The following is a 20,320-nucleotide window of genomic DNA, read 5'->3' as shown; positions in this document are numbered from 1 at the left end:
AATTTTTTTTTAGCGTGTGTCACTCAAAGTCGAATAGTAATACGCGCACAACCTTATTAAAATTCGATTAAACTTTATGGGTATACTTTTCGATAATCTGGGCGAAATCTAGCCTAACATTTGAAAAGGGTACAGAGAAGTTACCTGCAAATCGTCCAATAAGAGTTCAGAACAAAACGTTCTAATGAGGAACAGCCATCTCAGCATGGTTTGCACTTTCCTGTGATGGATTGTATTATAATATATGCATACACTCTATCCAACTTCTATAAAACCACCCTCAAATTGTTCCAAATCAACAGGTAAACTAAGTAAAAATCACTTAGTATGTTTTATTCATGAAAAGATTTCAATTCATGTATTTGTGATTAATTTAATTAGAAAAATAATCATTAATTTATTTTTATGTATTAGGTGTGTCCATTAGTAAGCAATATGCATATATGTTTATACCTCATCTCTCAAGTGAATACATATAATAGCGCAGGTAACTTAACGATTATTTAAGGCATGCCTAAAATAATCGTTAAGTTACCTGCTGTATAGCAGTTATATAACAACGCAGGTAGTCACATGAGAGATATAAGGTATAAACTTAAAGCACCGCAGTCTGTTTCTACCGACATAATCTAATATTTAAGTTTGGTGATATCACAGCAATGCTCATAGTTGCTGTAGTGCATAGTTGTTGAAAGTGTAGTGCTGCATAGTTGTTGAAACGAAAAAGTGTTTATATATACAACAATGGAAAAATCTGCTGAATTGATTATTAAAAGGGTGCAATGTAGTGCCAACATAAACAATCCCAATTGCAGCCGCAATAATTTACGTAATTTATCATCAAGTCTCATAGAGAAAATACATTCATGGGGCTTTGATCATCAATTGGATGTAACAATGCGTATTTGTGAATCGTGTCGTGGAATTTTAGTGCACAATAGGACACCTCTCCCGAAAAAGAGGCGATCGGATGGAAAAGAATCAAGCCATGCTCGGAAGTTTGAAGAGCCGCAACCATCAACAAGTCATCAGCAATCAGAACATCAGGAATTTGATGATACACTAGGTAAATAATAATAACTTTAACTGTTTCAACTGTGTGGTTTAAGGATTGTACATCGAAGATACAACTTCATTTTCAACATTTTTTTAGAGCACGAGCTGGATGAACCGCTTATCGTACAAATTTGATCGATTGGTAGGCCAACCTCGGTGAACAATCTATCAAATTTTCACGACTGTACGATATGCGGTTTATGCAGCTCGTGCTCCACAAACATGGGGAAAATTCAGATTTTCACATTCAAAGGAAACTCCGAAAAATTTCACTCTGTTTCCGATAGACTAATAATCAATGAAAAACTCAAATTATGTATGGAGAATTATAGGAAAATAAATTATGCACTAAACAAAAACACTAGAGGGATTTATTTATTAAAACACCATTCGAAATGCAGGAAAATCCTCTGTATAAGGCCCTTTCAAATGTTAGGCTAGATTTTTGTTTTAAGCACGCCCAGATTATCAAAAGGTCAAAATCTTTATGCTCATTAAGTTTCAACGGATTTTAATAAGGTTGTGCGCGTATTACTATTCGACTTTGAGTGAAACACGCTAAAAAAAATTAACATGAAAAAGTTGTTGTTCGAACAACTTTTTTTTCCTTAAAAGCGCCCACTTTGCGATGTATGAAGAAAAGTTAGGTAATTATATTGCCTTTCATGAGAAAAAATATCAAGCAAATCTGAGGGGTACCATTTTTGGGAAAATGACTTTTAATTTTTAAATATATTTTTTTAGAGTGTAGAAACCAATTTTTTAATTTATTTAAATTTTTTTATAAAATTTCAGATTATTTGCTAAAAGTTCGCCATACATCACTATTTTGTAGGGCTTGTCATTTTTAAGCTATATCGATTTGAAAAAAAAATCGACAAAAAACTTTGACCCTTATCAAATGTTAGGCGAGATAAATTTTGAAAAAAATAAGTACTCAAAGTTGCTTAAAATTGCTAAGTCTCCACACCCACAAAGTTTCATAAGGTTCTGAGAGGGTGCTGCCAACTCCGCAGACGAGTTGGCGTGAAATCCGTCGCTTGTAAATTCGGGTGACAATAGTGGTGCTGAGACTGGCCACTTCCCCTGGGACTTCCGGAATCTGTTCCGGCCTTTGTCATTCTTGTCAGTTGACATGGTCTCTAATGACATGTTCATGACATTATGAAAATTTTGAAAAGTCGCATGATTAGTTTATGTTGTAATCAGAAATTAGCAACTTCCCCGGGGGCTTCTGGAACCTGTTCTAGGTCATTACGATGCCATTGTATTCTGCTTAGTTAATATGGTCTTTAATGAATTGTCTATGAAATTATGCAAATTTTGATATGTCGCACGACTGTTTTCTTTTACAATAAGAGACTGGCCTCTTCCCGGGGCTTCTATAATCTGTTCCAGGGCCATCAGATGGTTTTTGTCACTCTTGTCAGATGGCATGGTCTCTTATGACATGTCCATGAAATTATGAAAATTTTGATATACTGAATGACTAGTTTATGTTAAAATCAGGGATTGACCTCTCCCTTGGGGGTTTCGGAACCTGTTCCAGGGCCATGGGATAGCCTTTGTCACTCTTCTTAGTTGACATGGTATCTAATGACATGTCCATGACATTCTGAACATTTTGAAATTACGCATTATTAGTTTATGTTGCAATCAGAAATTGACCACTTCCCCGGGGGCTTCTGGAACCTGTTTCGGGGTCATCGCGTGGGCATTGTCAATCTGCTTAGCTGGTATGGTCTCTAAAGAATAGTCTATAAAATTCTGAAAATTTTGATATGTCACACGACTAATTTCTGATGTAATAAGAGACTGGCCACTTCCCCGGGGCTTCCGGAATCTGTTCCAGGGCCATCGGATGGCTTTTGTAACTTTTGTCAGTTTACATGATCTCTAATGACATGTTCATGAAATTCTGAAAATTTTGATATGCCACATGACTAGTTTTTGTTAAAATCAGAGTTTGACCACTCCCGGGGGCTTCCGGAACCTGTTCTGAGGACAATGAGCGGTCCATTCCAAAATGTATGTAGGCCATATTTTAGTTCTTATCTAAACCTACAACTTTGCAACATTGTTTGGTTTTGTCTTATTGTCTGAGCTTCGCAATAAGCTTGGGTACCCGGGTACCCCGTCACCCTTTTACGGGTGGAAAAATCGTCACGCACATAAGGGTTAATCTGAAACTTTTTCTAAAGATAGACATACCATTCACCTACAACTCGTTGATACATCCCAAGATGGGCACTTTTAAAGGAAAAAAAGCTATTCAACAAAAACTTTTTCGTGTTCGCACTGAATAAAATCTATGATTTTTTTTCAGGGTGAGAACGACAAATTTAAAAATTTTGAAAGACGTTTTTCACGTCTACCACTAAATAAGATTGAGTTAAACTCCAAAGAAAAGTAAAATGATCTTTTATAAAGCTTTTGAATATTAAGGAAGGGTCAACTAGTTTCGGCATGGACAGAACATTTTATGGTAAATATGGGTGTCGATATATCAATTCACATAAATCGCAAATAAGATATTTTTAACGAGTGAGAAAACCAGTTTCAATTTCGCAAAATGTACCTAGAAAGTATATATTATTTCCCGTTTAAGATGTAGGTACAAAAAAGGTACGATGTAGGTACGACCACAAGCCTGTCTGTAGGTATACATTATTTGCTATTTAAGTGAAGATGTAGATACGATCCTAATTACATTTATGTCAGATGGAGCAGCTGCTCATTATAAGAACAGATTTTTTTTTGCCAGTCTACGTAACTTAAAATCAATGCACAAATTGGAAGCAGATTTGCATTTCTTTGCAACATCTCATGGCAAAAGTCCCTGTGATGCTATTGGTGAAACTGCTACGAATGGCAAAAAGAGCAAGCCTTGCCCAAGAATACGGAAATACTATTACAACCCCACGAGAGCTCTACGACTGGGCAGTTGAACAAAGAGAGAAAAGCATCACAAAACTGAATTGCTGTTATATATCTACTGAGCAATACGAAAAAATGTCAGAAGAACTAGAAGATTTGTTTCACCACGCAAAGACGATATCTGATACACAAAAATTTCACAGTTTTCAGTCTATTGCCGACAATCAAATTACAGCTAAAAATATTCTAATTCAACGGAGCATCCAAAAAAAAATACTTTGTTTGACAACGTTAAGAAATAATATATATGAGTTATTCTCTAAATAAGATAAAATAAAAATTTATGAAATAAGAAGGAAACGGAAAGTCACTCCCGTAGGCCATTCTTAAGCACCTTGCCGAAGGTGGGAGAGTTTATTTTCATGCTGTAGACCTGCATGGGAGACCAAGACAATGGCCCGAAGTGATGGTATCACACATTCTTTTCACTCACTCTTAAATTGGACGATACTAGCAAGATTAAATAATGTACATTCTATCTAGATTCTATATTTCTGTTGGTATCATACATAATGTATGTATTGCTTCATTTTCGAAAGAGGGTGAATACTTCCGTTATGGCTGTGTGTTCTGGTATGTGTCCGGTTGTGGCATTTGGGAATACCATTTACCATAACAGGGTGCGTTAGGATGGAGTCAGGTGGCCGTGATAGAAGTACTGACCCTAAACAAAATATACCTTAGATAGGAAACTCATCTCGGAATGAAGCATTTTATCACAGGAAAGTGTTACTTAAGACGGACAAAGAAAAGATAAATTAAAGGAAAGATAGCATAATAAGAAGATAGAGAGACAAGTAATATAGGCTTAAAACGAAAAGCTTATTTCAGTGTAGAAGAACTTTTTTTTATCAACACTGCTTGCTAACCGCAAACCTTCGGAAGCTCAAGTGGTATTGGATCAGAACACTGGGATTTTATTCCCAGCGGACTCCAAGGTGACTTGATCTACTTCGTCACTTTCATTGACTCACAGACGACTTAATAACCTGTTCAATATGACATTGTCATGGATATCAGCTTTCCCATCCATCAACGGCATTAGTGAAGAAAGTTTCTTCATTCCTTCCGTTTCAACGAGTTGGATGTTTCTTATGACCATCACGGAAGTGGAATCTGACCACAGTTAGCCGTTTCGAATAATATGCAATTATTATTTTATTTTGCTGTGTGGTGCCAAAATAGAGGCTAGTCTAATACCGAAGACTGGTAAGATTGGCATGGAAAATGAGCAATAACGCTAACCGATTTTTTGCCTTTGAACGATAGATGGCGAAACTGTGCAACGAATTCCATGTAACAAGTTTGCAAAGACTCATTTCAGCTAAAATAATGTTTTTCGGAATAATAAAACCAAAAGATGGTATGATGGCATGTTTTACTTGTAACCTACAAGAAGAGGTTACAAAGTATGCGTTGGAAACATAAAACCTGTAACTTTTGCTTTCTATGAGTCACAATCAGCGATTTGCTGATCGCTGAGTGAGTGAGTGAGTGAGTGAGTGAGTTTGTGAAAAATCGCTGATTGTGACTCTCATGAAGTGAAATAAACAGGTTTAATATGTCAAACACATTCTTTGCAACCTCTTCTTGTATCCTACCAATTCAAAATTTGATCATGGCATCTAATTATTTCATAATTTAGAAAAACATTGTTTTAGCTGAAATGAGTCTTTGCAACCTTGGTAACAACTATCTTAAGTTTATTTGAAAATTCATGAAATTTAATCTCAACAAAAGTCGTGACATTTATCGATATATTACTTGCCACATTATCACACTTTTAGTTGAACCAATCCAAAACCTTCCTCGGCCAGCAAACTCAACAAACAGAATCCCACCAAATGCACTCGCTGTGCCAGTCTGCCTCCGGTGTCAATACTAGCAATATGCAATAAAATCCCTGAATGGCGCCCCTTTTCTCTATCTCTCTGCCGTCGCCGTCGACCGAATCCCAATCAGGTGTCTTAACCGCAAACAGACTGACAGACCGTAAAGCCCATCACGCTCATCAAGGAAATGTCCAGCACACTCGAAAACAAACGAACTTCATACGGGTGTAACCCGAAACCCATTTCCCTCCGGCTTGGGTCCGTCCAACTGGAAACTGGACCAAGCCATCCAAGCTGCAGACCAGTAACCGACCACCACTCCTCGGAAGAGGCAAAAATACAACATCAAACAAATCATATTTACATTCTTTTTGACAAACTTCCTCGAAGCGGTCCGGGCTTCCGCTTTCGTCCCTCGCCCTTCCACACTCGGGGATCTGTCTAGTATGGGGTACCTACTACTAAATGTTAATTTTTCCATTTGTTTGGCAGGAGGGGCTTCCCTATTGTAGATAGCTAAAAATAGTCTTTCCACTAAAGACCGAAATCGATTTTTCCACACCTTGTGCTTGGCATGTCAATCAACGCACCAAAACATCGTAGGAGAATTAGTTTAGATGGCTTCCCGCTCCCGGTACGTCGCGGTACCGGCTGGAAATTTTCGATGAAAATAAACTTAAAATGTCGACTTAAAGCAAAAACATTTGCTATTGCTTTGCCCAGTCAATTCTACGATTCAACGAAAAAGGCTGCCAATTTTACAATGTCGTTCCATTTCTACTCGGGTCCACCATTCGTGATTGTCGCCTACTGCGACCGAAACCGACTCCAGGTGAGCGGAAAATGGAATCTGATTGGAGCACAAAATTGCGCAATTTCCGTAGCTGCATCAGCAGCGTTCAAAAATAACTCAGTTCAAAATTGGAAGAAGATAGAAATGATACGGCAAGCAGCGAGGGAAGCGACCAATTTGCGTCGAATTAAGTATTTCAGGTTTTTGGCTATTTTCGTACAAATCTGATCACACATCTATTTTTTTTTGTGTGTTAATTTGCACCTTGCTATGGTGAAGTCGATTATTTTCTGTTTAGCGCCAAAAATTACAATCATAAACACATGCTCGGTTTATTGCTTCCTGATACTTGAGACAGCGTTCGGATTTACACATTCTTGTGCTCTTATTAGGAGGGAAGCAACTCCCCTGCTTCGGCTCCGTCAAAATCTCAGCTCTGAGCAATAAAACCTTAAACATGGTAACATTAGTAAAGTAACAGAACGACGAGGAGGAGCGGGAGCGGTTTTACGATCCAAGTCTTTCTCTAATTTTTGCGCTACATTTTCAAATTAATTCCCGCAGATGAGGCAATTCCGCCTCCGATTGGACGGAGGAGGACCACGCCAAGAGCCAAGGTGGCGGCGTAGATAGAAAAGTGGCGATTGTGTGGTCCGTGACCGTGGTCGCGCGTAACGAGGCCAGTAATGGCTTATTTATTTCGGTCTTCTGGTTTTATACATATATGTTGCAACGACTACTGTTCACCTCGCGGGTGTTTCCACGGACGACGGCACGGATGGGGTGAGTCTAATTCCAAAAAATGATCTAGTCATCAAACGACATGTCGGAAACGAAACAAATGTAGTTAAAGTGAGTTTGTACTACTCAAGTCAGCACCACCTATCGGCACACAAGACTTACAGTAGAAAAAATTGCATCATTCCTGGAATCACCCCCTACTTTATCACTACTCGGTGACGACTCCTCATTCCGTGTACTTACATACCAACAACAACAGCAAAATGCCGACCAGAGGAATTAATCTCGGTCTGTATCCGGTCACACTTGAGGTGTTTCGCTGATTTGATCGTGAACGAAACTTGTCTCCCCCCTCCCTAGCGCTGGTACCTGAAACTGCCGCTTTGACTGCATGTACACTGAAAACGAAACAAACTCAGAGAGTGAGTCACTTTAACTCGTTCGTATGGAGTTATTTCTAAAAGCGTAGGTCACTCAGCGAATGAGTTACCTACGCTTTTAGAAATTTCTCCATACGGATGAGTAAAAGTGGCTCACTCTCTGAGTAAGATTCGTTTTCAGTGCATCTTTACTTGTAGCCTACTGGAAGGAAGACATCAGGTTTTGTGAACCGCGTCCACTTATTCGGTCAGTGGTGAATAAAGCGTTTCCGGCTCAAAATGTACGTGAAAATTTAGTTCAAAACAGCAATCAGTTGTCAACATAAATTTGGATGAGACTTGACGGGGTTTTGAAAGAGTCTTGGGTAACTTTTTGTGTTCACTCGCTAAGGTTTTTAGCGATCAAATCTCTTGCACAGCCAACCCGCAGGAAATTATGAATTTTCTTCAATATTTTGACGGGACCGGGAAATTATCAGTCTAATCATGCCATCAGGCCCAATCCTCATCGTGCTCTCTTGCCGTGCGGATCTATTTGCTGTGTTACTACAACCGAAAACTACAACAGTTTAATCAGCCCTTTCAATGCTAAATATTACCTGCAATTGTTCCTCCTTGTTCGATTCTTGTTTGGACCCTACCCGAGGTAATCCTGTTTGGATATCGATTTGGAAAATGTCTCTTCGATCCTTCGGATTCTTATAGTAATCTACTTGGAAGTCGATTTGGAGAAACTTTCTTTTGACGCCATGGCGCCAAAACGCAATAGAAAAGGACAATCTCTTGATCCCCCTTCTGATGAAATTTATTCGAGCAATCAATGCAGGCAAAATTCCATTAAACTGAATTGAATTGATGGGCTACGAATCGCCAGGTTGATTCAACACCGAACGAAGTACTCTTCTCCATTGGACTCGGTCCTGAGCCAATCGCTTCCAGTCGCCATGAACGTTTAGCGACCTGATGTCCTCCTCAACTGCAAATAGCCAACGTGTCCGAGGTCTACCCCGGAGTCGACGACCTCTACCGGGTTCTCTGCTGAATATAATATTTGCTTGTCGTTCTTCCGGCATCCGCACTACATGCCCAGCCCACCGTAGTCTGCCGTGTTTTATAAGCTTCACTATATCCGTACCGTTATACACTTGGTACAACTCGTGATTCATGCGACGCCGCCAGATGCCATTCTCCTGTTTACCGCCGAGTATTGTTCGCAGCACCTTACGCTCGAAGACACCAAATGCTCTCCGGTCAGACTCTTTTAACGTCCACGATTCGTGGCCGTAGAGGGCTACCGGAAGTATCAGCGTCTTATACAGAGCGAATTTCGTTTTCGTTTGCAGGCTACGGGACTTCAGCTGGCTACGTAATCCGTAAAAGGCCCTGTTTGCAGCTGCAATACGTCTCTTCACCTCGCGGGTAACATCATTATCGCATGTCACTAGTGTTCCAAGATACACAAATTCTTCCACTACCTCAAATTGTTCACCATCTAACAACACTACACTACCAACACCACTATTGCTCCCACGCTGTCTACCGGCTACCATGTACTTCGTTTTGGTAGAACTTATCGTGAGCCCAATCCTCGCCGTCTCCCTCTTAAAAGGCACAAACGCCTCTTCCACTGCTCTACGGTCAATTCCGATGATATCGATGTCGTCCGCAAAGGCAAGGAGCATGTACGATCGTGTGATGATGGTACCGTTCCTCTGCACACCAGCTCTCCTAATCGCTCCTTCAAGAGCAATGTTGAACAGTAAGTTTGAAAGTGCATCACCCTGCTTCAATCCATCTAAGGTCACGAACGAGGTCGAAATCTCATCTGCAACCCTTACACTTGATTTCGATCCATCTAGCGTTGCGCGAATCAGTCTAATTAGTTTCGCCGGAAAACCATGTTCTAGCATAATCTGCCAAAGCTCATTTCTCTTCACTGAATCGTATGCTGCTTTGAAATCAATAAACAGATGGTGAGTCTGCAAGTTGTACTCCCGGAATTTATCAAGGATTTGACGCAGGGTAAACATTTGATCCGTCGTTGATCGGCCCTCACGAAAACCAGCCTGGTATTCACCGACGAAGGACTCCTCAAGCGGTCTCAATCTGTTAAACAGAACGCGTGACAGTATTTTGTACGCCGAATTCAGAAGAGTTATTCCTCGATAATTGGCGCACTCGAGTCTGTGCCCTTTTTTGAATAATGGGCAAATGAGGCCATCCAACCAGCTAGCAGGCAGTTCTTCGTCCTCCCATATCTTCGTTAGAATACGGTGGATTGCTTGATGCAGCTGCTCACTTCCGTGTTTGAAAAGTTCGGCCGGGAGCTCGTCCTTCCCAGCAGCCTTATTGTTTTTCAGCTCACGTATTGCCTTTTTAACCTCGTCTAGCGTTGGAGGCTCCACAGCTTGATCGTCGTCTGCGATGTTTACTCTGTTCCTCGATACTCCCTCACTCTCTCCATTCAACAATGTCTCAAAATGTTCTTTCCACCTGGCAGCCACCATTGTTTTATCTGTCACCAAATTCCCCTCAAGGTCATTGCACATGGCGGGAGATGGCGCTGTTTTACTCCGCACACCATTGACAGTCGCGTAGAACCTTCGCATATCGTTCTGTTCCATACTTTCTTGCGCCTCAGCAATCACGCGTTCTTCGTATTGCCTTTTCTTTCTGCGGTGGGTTCGTTTCTCAGCTGCCCTTGCTACCTTGTACCGCTCTCTGTTCAGCCAGGTACCAGACACTAACATCCGGCTTCTGGCAACGTTCTTCTCATCCGTCAACCTCTGGCACTCCTCATCAAACCAGCCATTACGTGGTCGTCTTTGAGCTGTACCTATCACTTCTTGTGCTGTTGTGTTCACCGCTCCGTGGATTGTGTTCCACAGATTGTCCTCGTTCACGTTGATTTCGCTAATCCGCTCATCAAGCTTCTGGCGGTACTCTGCAGCAACACCTTCTCCTGACAAGCGATGGATATTGAAACGCATCGATCTCCGGTTCGTTGAATTCGTAACGGTCGATAGACGCGCCCGAATTTTGCAGACAACAAGATAATGATCTGAGTCAATGTTAGGCCCCCTAAAAGTCCTTGCATCAATGACATCTGAGAAGTGCCGGCCATCCACCAACATGTGATCGATCTGGGTGCAAGTTTCGCCATTTGGGTGTCTCCAGGTGTGCTTTCGGATATTCTTGCGTGCAAAGTAGGTGCTACTGATGGCCATACCTCTAGCAGCGGCGAAGTTTATCAGTTTCAGGCCGTTATCATTGGTTATTGTATGTAGGCTCTCTGTACCAATGATTGGACAAAAGAAATCTTCCCTCCCGACCTGCGCATTTGCATCTCCGATTACAATCTTCACGTCGTGTTTTGGGCACTCATCATAAGTTTTATCGAGACTGTCATAAAACGCGTCCTTCACGTCATCGGATTTATCGTTGGTTGGCGCATAGATGTTGATCAGGCTGTAGTTGAAGAATTTGCCCCGAATCCTTAATACACAGATGCGGTCGCTTACCGGTCTCCACCGCATAACACGCTTCATCTGCTTCCCGATCACTATGAACCCTACTCCATGTTCTACGCTCACATTCACTTTTTGCAGTTCACGAGCCAAAAGGCCCGCTCGTCCAGGTTCATTTAAGGTTCTGACATTCCAAGTACCGAGTTTCCATTCATTGTCCTTATTTCGTTGCCGGGTCGGTTGCCGAAAATTCCGTTCGTTGTTTTCTCTTTCTTCGTTTTTCTGAGTAATGTTGGGGGTTTCAGTATGCTACCTTACCGGGGTCGCGATACCTACATCATGTTGGTGGGGCTGCCACCTTAGGTGTAGCTGACGTGATACAGCATTTCTTATTCAGCCGCTCGCTCCGAGACAGACGCTGTTTGAGCCGCACCTCCATGGTGAACAGACGCTCGAGGGTCGCACCTCCTCACTTTGCTATCACCACGATCCGGATCCATGTTTTTATCGTGGTGACATTGCCCAGGCTACGCTACCAGCATCTTTTGCTGGCGGTCTTTGTCATCGGCTGACCCGTGGAAGCGTGAGGTAGGAACTTGTGAGGACCAGAGCTGTTGGGACAACACTCCTTCCAGTTTGTCGACTCACCATTTGTATTCCATTAAACATTCCCAACTTAATGCCAAGATGAAAAAGGTCCCCCGTATTGTGGTAACCACTTCCGATTTGAGATGGGCATACGCTCACGAACCGCTTATTTGATCCAGTTCGAAAAAAAGAGCATACGAGCCATGGTTCTACAAAATTGAACCGCACCTCTCAAACGAACCACGGCTCAAATTTGAACGGCGGCTCACTACGATTCAAGAGCCCCGGCTATAGCAAATTAAGCCGCTGCTGTCAAATCTGATTTCCCATTCACTGATGTTCGCTCTTTTCCTCAAGCGTCTCTCTCGCTTTTTTTCTGTTTATGTCTCTCTTTTCTCCTTTCGACAGGACAATCCTTAACTGTTGGAGCGGGATAGGGGAAAAGTTTTCTTCGGCAATACCTTAACCTATTATCGTCAGGGGGGTAAACAACGTCCTTGAGAGCTCCAATTTGGCATGTGGATACATTGTGTTTCAGAGCAATTATTGGCCAAATTTGAGTGCTCTAGGACTTTGTTTACCCCCCTGACGATAATAGGTTAAGGTATTGCCGAAGCCAACTTTTCCCCTATGCCTTTATCTGGGAGATAGTAATTATTTCCTACTTACTATCTGTCCAGTTACAGATATTCGTCTTGCTCTTAATAGTTTTGAATTCGTGCCACCTACGATATTGTGCATTTGTTTGATGCTAATGCTAATGCTAATGTCTCTCTTTTCTCCTTTCGTTTCCACCCGTGGGATGAAAAGAGCTAGACCGAAAAAAAAGCGACACGCAGATGAATGAATGCTGATGTTTAAAATCTCGTTTGTTTGGTTTGTTTGTGCGAGTATAGTCCATTCTTTGCGCGCGAGTATTGATGGTCCGAAAGCGAGGATAACAATAACAAACCAACATTTTTGACTGGAGCGAAAGAGAGGATTACAAATGACACGGGAACTTTCAAAAAGTTCTGAGCAATTCACCGAAGTCTTGAGAACTTTGATGAAGTTCAAAGATCAGACGGGCGGTTCCAGTGCTGGTAGTGACTTTAGTGACTCAAATAACGAAAATAGTGACCAAATAGTGACATTTTTTGATCGGAAAGATATGATTCCAATCTTTCATAGATTGGAAACCACTTCGATAAGTTTTATAAACACTCACATGAGCATTTGTCATGCTACTTTCAATAACACAATTGGTTCAAGGATCCGATCAATTTGTTCGCGAAAAATCAGTAATACAGAACCTGTTCGATTTTGGCACCATGCGGATAGTTTAAAACATATAGTAAGATTTGCAATTTTTTACTCATGTAGGTCACAGTTTGTGCTAACAGATGTCATTGAGCATCATTTTGCTGTTATTCATCAATTGCCATTCTCATTGGAATATTCGAAACATGTCTACAATGCTTGGAGTAACCAAAGTGACAGTGAATCATCAGTTTAGCTTCCCCCTAGTAGCGTATTTTGATATACGTAATACATGGCTGGTCACAACTTCTGACATCCCCCTTACTCCTCGAATACTACGTCATTTACGCATTTTCCCTAAGGAAATTTAGAGGACTTTTAGGAGATCTTCTGTTCATTATAACTTTCCGCCAACGGAAACCATGACAGCAAAGCAGATGACATTTATTACAGATCAAAACACTCATCATCCGATTCCGTGAAGATGTTCAGCTGTCTTACAATCGTGAAATTGAATGGCGGGTGTTGATTGGACGACAAACGCTCATTTTACCAAAATGTTAACAGAAGGAAGCATTCGAAAACCTGTGCACATGACGAATCATTTAAATTTTTAGCCGGAGATGTTAGAACGGTGTGAGTTGAAATTTGCGCGCTGCAAATGCCCCAAAACAAGGCTGTAAAAATCAACTTTCGACGACGGATGGTGGCGCCATACGCTGATCTCAGTTTTGCATTTAAACATCAGTGACACAGATTCAATTTTGGCTTCTTTTTCCCTGCCAAATCAAAATGTGTGAAAACTCAACACTTCCCCACCGTCCCATCACCATCTCTCAGCACACATCCAACGAACAGCAAGAGAGGCGCGACAGTTCAAGGTTTCTTCCTCGTCTTTTCACACTCCGGTTGGATCCCGGCCATTATCTAAAGCCATGTATGAGAAAAGAATAGAATTACTAAGTACTTTCCAACCAGACTCGTTAAAAACCGACAGTCGAGTCGACGTGTGCATAACAATAATATTAATAATGGACCCAAAAGAACCCACAACATCGAAGGAAAAGAAACACAAACCTCGGGGGGCGGCGGCCTAGACTAGAACCAAAACCGGCGGTGGGGTAACTGCAATTAAAGACTCGCGCTGGAGCAAGGCACGGAATGCTATTACAAAAGTGCTTTGTGAGGTTTGTTTTCGTATGCGCTAAACTGAATAAATAAACCGTAAGAAGCACCGGGCATCAGCCAGTGCATAAATGGAAAGCTAATAATAATTGTACTCTTTTTTTGGGTTTCTTCATTTATGTTTGAGTGTCGCTTTATGAACTATCCACATTAGGACCATGCGCTGATGACAATAGTCCGTGGGGGGAATGCACTCCCCGAGCAGCAGGGAATAACACTTTTATGAAGCTGGGCTGCGAGCGCGTGTTTTTCTCCTCGAAACGTGCTCAACCACAGACAAATGGAGGCAGAACAATGCTCTGCTCTCGCTCTAGTACATTGTAACAAACTAATTTCTAAAATAACTCACCTCGAATGGGACAGCAGCAATCAGTTGACATCACGCGTTTGAAAAAGCACCAATTTATCAATCCCACAAAAAAAAACAGAACTTCGGCTTTCACCTTATATACTCTTCTCAACAGCCTTTTGTTCACAACAATCCAAGGAAATTACCCCGGTCACAGAAAAAAAAACCCATGAATGAAAATCTTCACACATTCAACACACTCGGCTTCTGGTACTCTTCCGCTCGCACTAATCACTCCGAGCAGTGTGTTGTTTTGATGAAAATTCTTAAATTTCTTCCTCGCGCTTCTTTGCTTATAAACAAATGAACATTTCCAACTGCTGCGCTCAGAACCACCTCCAGAGGTATTGACTTTTGCACCGACACCGGACCACTGGTGTACTAATTTTAGGTACACTGCAAGACTCCGCTGAAAACACCTTTCTTCTCGTGGGGTGGCGGTCGTTTGAGTGCCTATTTTTGCTACAACAGCACACCCAAGGCGCGCAGTAGTCACCCCGCTGGAACACGTGAAACAAAAGGTTCACAATCTTCAACCCCTACCCTTACTTCTTCTGCTTTTTTTAGCTTCTTCGTAGTTTACTTCTTTCAATCACTTTGCAGCGCCTATGTGCGCGCGGTTTGCTACGGTGGTGATGTAAACAAATCCGGAAAAATCACACTTGAATAATTTCTTTCTCCCTCCCTTTCTGGAGAAGGTTGATTGGAAGGAAATTACACTGACAAATTCACTTGCCGATTGCGGCGTAGTTCTTCAGCGGAATCACGGAATGGATTCGATCACTTGCGGGCACAGTTTTTTAAAAGGTATTTCATGCTTCTATACGTCACAGGAAATCTGGAAAGAGACGAACAAATAACATTATTGAGCAGGATGCACAAATATTTGGGTAATGTGGGGTATTTTTCACAAGGTCAAATTGTATAGGAAAGTGGTTACTACGACTACGCGACTTTCGCCGATTTGGCGAGGAATCTCAAATTTGGACTGTCGTTGTGTAGATCCACTTAGTCTGAATTGAACTAAGGTTCCAATTTTAATTATCTAAAGACTCCATTCCGATCCTTTGAAGGACAAATTTTAAAATAAATAACTACTAATACTAATGTAAAAATGGTCAAGGCATCGAAAACTCTCAATTAATAACTGTAGAAGTGCATCTAGAACACTAAGTTGAGAGCACGCAATAAGCTTGACATGCGAAGAAGAAGAACAAAAAGTCGTCTGGAGCTCGTTGGTCATCTCTGAAGCAGTGCCGTCATGGTAAAATTAGAGCTGCCCGAGCAAGAAGCGATAACTCACCGATTACATATGAATATCTTAATGTGGTATGATATTGTATTTTGACATGCTTGTGGTATAAAACTTTGTTTTGGTAGTATGATCGCAGGGCTCCATAAAGTCACTTTCAATCGAGGGGGACGACTCTATCTACGATGCAAAAAAGATTGTGTTTTGCTGTGGCTAGCTGCGCGCACGCTGAGTAGATAGAAAGAAGATTGATGACGATTCTGAAGATTTCCTGCAAAAAGATGATGAGCGATGCAAGTAGATGAGACAAATGAAAGAAGATTTTTCGAAGATTGATTCGCTAGTGTGAGATTTGTTAAGCATCTAAACTTGAGATTTAGCTGTGTCGCCCCCCTCGCTTTCAATCGAAAATCGTCAAGTGACTATGCAGCTGTCAACCATCATTTTCAATTGAAAGTCATTCTGTCTTTTCTTCGAGCAGATCCCCGTGAACATCAACAGAACCACTTTCGATCAGTTTTCATGCTGTTTGTCTTGGCTTGACTAGTGTTCATTTCTTCTTTCATTGTCAAATGAACTTTCTTCTGCATTGAAGCGAAGCTTGTTGTTGATTGTTCACTCGGTTCATTTAAGCGTATGCGCATAGATCTGTGCACGTGGATGTCAAATTTATCATTGTCGTGTGGTTTGTTTACCCATCAATAGGGTATTTTTTTAATCGGGGTGACGTCTAGAGATCGAAAATTAAAATGCGTGCGCCACCATTTTGAAATCCAAGATGGCGTCTTGCAGTTTAAGAAAAAGTGGGAAATGCTGTCAAATACTTATCAATAAAGGTATTTTTGGAATCGGGATGATGTCTAGAGGATGAAAATCGATATCCGACGCCATTTTGAAATCGAAGATGGCGGCTTCCTATTTACGAAAAAGTGGAAATACAGTCAAATACACATCAATATTGGTATTTTAATAATCGGTATGAAGTCTACAGATCGAAAATTAATATGCGACGCCATTTCGAAATCTAAGATGCCGGCTTCCAATTTCAGAACAAATGGGAAAAATTGTCAAATACCCATCAATATAGGTATTTTTGGAATCGGGATGGCGTCTAGAGACCGGAAATCGATATCCGACGCCATTTTTAAATCCAATAGGGCTGCTTCCTACTTCAGAAAAAATGGGAAATGCTGATGCCGTCTTATCAATATGGGCATTTTTGGAATCGGGCTGACGTCTGGAGATTGGAAATCAATATCTGACGTTATTTTGAAATCCATGATGGCGGCTTCCGGTTTGAAAAAAAGTTGTAAATTATATCAAATACCCATACAAACGGTTGTTTTTAGAATCAGGGTAACGTCTAGAAGCCGGAAATCCATATCCGACGCCATTTTGTAATCCAAGACGGCGGCATCCGATTTGCGAAAAAGTGTCAAATACCCTAAAATATGGTTATTTTCAGAATGGGGATGAGACGTAAGCCGAAAATTGATGTCACGCCGTCTTTAAATCCAAGATAACGGCTTTGGTTCAGAAAAACTGTGAAATACTGTCAAATATCGATCAATGTGGGTTTTTTGTAGAATCAGGCTGACATCTAGAAGCCATAAATCGAAATTCTTGAAATTCACGATGGTGGCTTCCAATTTCAGAAGAGGTATCAAAAAGCCTACAAATGACATCGAATATCGATTTTCAGTATCTATGCGTCGTCCTCGTTCCGAAAATACCCAAATCTTAGGGTATTTGACACTTTTTGGGAAACCCGATGGCCGCCATATTGGATATTAAAATGGCATCGGATATCGATTTTCGGCATCTACACGTTGTCGCCATTCCGAAAATACCCATATAATAGGGTATTTGACACTTTATGAACCCTGATGGCCGCCATATTGGATTCCAAAGTGGTATCTGATATCGATTTTCGGCATCTACGCGTTGTCTCTGTTCCGAAAATAACCATATTATAGGGTATTTGGCACTTTTTTGAAACCCTATGGTCGCCATATTGAAGTCCAACATCGGATATCGATTTTCGGCAGTCACGCGTTGTCTCCGTTCCGAAAATACCCATATCTTCGATGGGGGCGACACATCTAAATCTCAATTCTAGATGCTCAAAAAATCTCACACTACCGAATAAATCTTCGAAAAATCTTCTTTCATTTCTCGCATCTACTTGCATCGCGCATCATCTTTTTGCAGGAAATCTTCAAAATCGTGATAGACCTTCTTTCTATCTACTCAGCGTACGCGCAGCTAGCCACAGCAAAACACAATATTTCCTGCATCGTAGATAGAGTCGTCCCCCTCGCATATCTTAGGATATTTGACACGTTTTATGAAACTTGATGGCCACCATCTTGGATTCCAAAATGGCGTCGAATATCGATTTTCGGCATCTATGCGTCGTCCCCGTTCTGAAAATACCCATATTGTAGAATATTTGATACTTTCTTAATCCTGATGGCCGCCATATTGGATTCCAACATAGTGTCGGATATCGATGTTTAGCATCGACGCGTTGTTCCCGTTCCGAAAATACCCTATTGTAGGGTATTTGAGATTCTCCCTGACCCCGATGCACAGTGGTTCCTGGCTGGCCAAAACCTCAAAAATTAAAGTTGATATTTTTTTATTTCAATATTTTTTTATCATTTTTACATGTTAAGAGTATCTTAAATTGAATGATTTGTGCAGTTCTGTTGATTAAATATTTTTTTATGGCTGTTATAGTGTAGAGATATCAAAAATTTTTGAAAAAAATCGTTATGTTTATTGTTACTGTTTTGCTCAAATATAGCAAAAAATAATGTGTTTATAAACTTGGTTGCTTCAGAAGAAATGTTCCTCGGCTTATTTCACGTCAAATAGATGTAAAAAAAGAGTGTCTTAGTGTATTAAGTGACAGTTTCTGATATAAAATTTAGTAAAAATATACTTTTTTCGCATTTAGACTAAGCAAAACATATGACGGACACATCCGCCCACTATCATTTAGTAACCAAAAGATAGCTAAAAAAGTTAGCTTTCAGATGGGTCTTAATGTGTTTTGCGATTTTTTGCGAAACATGTTGAAATTAGGAATAACAAGTAAAGTGTTCTTTGAAAAAATCTGTTTCTAAGTTATATAATCTGCGGTGTATACCGTAGCAAGCTTCACAATGCCTTTTTCAAAGCACACCAATACGCACACTCATACACACACGCACCATATATATGTATATATATATCTCTTATGGTTCATGAGTATTGATTTTTTTAAACAAGCAGGTTAGGGTGGCCCCTAGACAATCAGCATTCTTTTAATATCTTTTTATACGTTGATTTCTCGTGACATTTTTATACCATATACTTTAAGAACTTTTTATGACGCATATTTTTGCTAAGTTGTTATCTCTTTTATTTGAAAAGTTATGACTAGTTTTGTTGAAAACATATTACTTTTTTTTTAAATTTAATTAAATGCTTTAAACACAAAAAGCTCTTGCAGTTTTTTACCAAAAATGAAAAAAAAACGATGTTTCCAAAGGATTAATACAGAACGGACTCGATTATCCGGAGACTCGATTATCCGGGGTTCGATTATCCGGAATTTTAGACTCGATTATCCGGAGTATTTTTTTTTTTTAGTTTTTATGCAGACATTTGAAATAATTTAGTATTATAATATACAATATGATTACAGGTCGGACTCGATCATCCGGAGACTCGATTATCCGGAGACTCGATTATCCGGGACTCGATTATCCGGAATTTTAAACTCGATTATACGGAGTATTTTTTTTGCGTTTTTTTTTTTAGTTTTTATGCAGACATTTGAAATAATTTAGTATTATAATAAACAATATGATTATTTTAACAATATTGGATGTAGCTAAGAGGAGGAGCAGATTTGATTTTTTTTTTGTGATTCAATTATCCGGAGGATTTGACTTTCCGGAGTAAAAATAAATCAATACTCCGGATAATCGAGTCCGACCTGTATTGACAATTGAAAAGAGTCATTTTTTCGAAGAAAATAGCCTTTAACTTTCTAATCAAAAAAGATAGTAACCTAGTTGCTTGAGCAAAAATATGCGTCATCAAAAGTTCTAAGTGTAATCACAACAATGTTTTTGCAAGAAATTAACGCATGAAAAGATATTCAAAGAAAATCGATTTTAGTAGCCACCCTAACCTGCTTGTTTAAAAAATCATAACTCATGAACCATAAGAGATAAAAACATTGTGTCTTCCACAAAGTTGCTTTGAATTTAATGTTCTACAACTGTTTAGAACACTGCTTTGGTCTATCTCAAATTATAAATAGTTTGTATTTTTAATTCACCAATTTTATGGACCACCCTAATTTTACGAACATAAAAAGATTGAACAAAAAATATGAAGCAACTTTCCCTAAGAAACCATATACCTAAAACTGACAGTTTGAGCGCAAACATTTTTGTCTTCCTAGGTAAATACGGCTGGGACCATTGTGCATTGGTTTTGGTTC

General features: G+C 40.2%; 1 protein-coding gene across 1 annotated transcript in view; it reads right to left on the bottom strand.

Moving 5' to 3' along the window:
- LOC135707157 (uncharacterized) overlaps positions 1-20,320 on the bottom strand; it is a 443,094-nt gene that overhangs the window by 381,101 nt on the left and 41,673 nt on the right. Inside the window, exon 2 of the mRNA XM_065228898.1 lies at positions 14,568-15,405. The gene's annotated coding sequence lies outside the window, so the exon portion shown is untranslated. The remainder of the gene's footprint in view (positions 1-14,567; positions 15,406-20,320) is intronic.

This window comes from Ochlerotatus camptorhynchus, unplaced genomic scaffold (assembly GCF_037179485.1).
Source record: "Ochlerotatus camptorhynchus isolate MF236.1 unplaced genomic scaffold, CSIRO-AGI_Acam_v1.1 ptg000304l, whole genome shotgun sequence".
Taxonomy (NCBI): Eukaryota; Metazoa; Arthropoda; class Insecta; order Diptera; family Culicidae; genus Ochlerotatus; species Ochlerotatus camptorhynchus.
Note: the sequence above shows the minus strand (reverse complement) of the source record. Positions and strands in the feature narration are given on the sequence as shown.